Source organism: Penaeus monodon, chromosome 31 (genome assembly GCF_015228065.2).
Source record: "Penaeus monodon isolate SGIC_2016 chromosome 31, NSTDA_Pmon_1, whole genome shotgun sequence".
In the NCBI taxonomy this organism is placed as follows: Eukaryota; Metazoa; Arthropoda; class Malacostraca; order Decapoda; family Penaeidae; genus Penaeus; species Penaeus monodon.
In genome coordinates this window covers 23,375,573-23,375,897 of record NC_051416.1, presented here as the reverse complement: position 1 = coordinate 23,375,897, position 325 = coordinate 23,375,573, and positions in this window count along the sequence as shown.

Sequence of the window (325 nt, the reverse complement as noted above, 5' to 3'; positions counted from 1 at the left end):
CGTAAATTAACCCTCAAGCCCTCCGTAGTGAAGCTCGCGTGCGTCGCCCCTGCCCCCTCCCCTCACCCCCCCACCTAACCCCGCCCCACCTCCACCTCTATCCCCCCCACCCCCACCTCCATCCCCCCCCAGCTCCCCCCCCCCCACCCCCCCGCTCCACCCCGGCGCGGCTCGCAACTAGAACGAGCTATCCAAGACGGCATATTAGCCCGGCGACCACGAGATGCTATCGGCGGCGGCGCTCTTGTCTCGCGAGATGCTGCTGATACGGCGGCCGCGGGGGGAGGGGGGGGGGTGCTTGCGCCGTCGATGCGTGGCCGAAGCG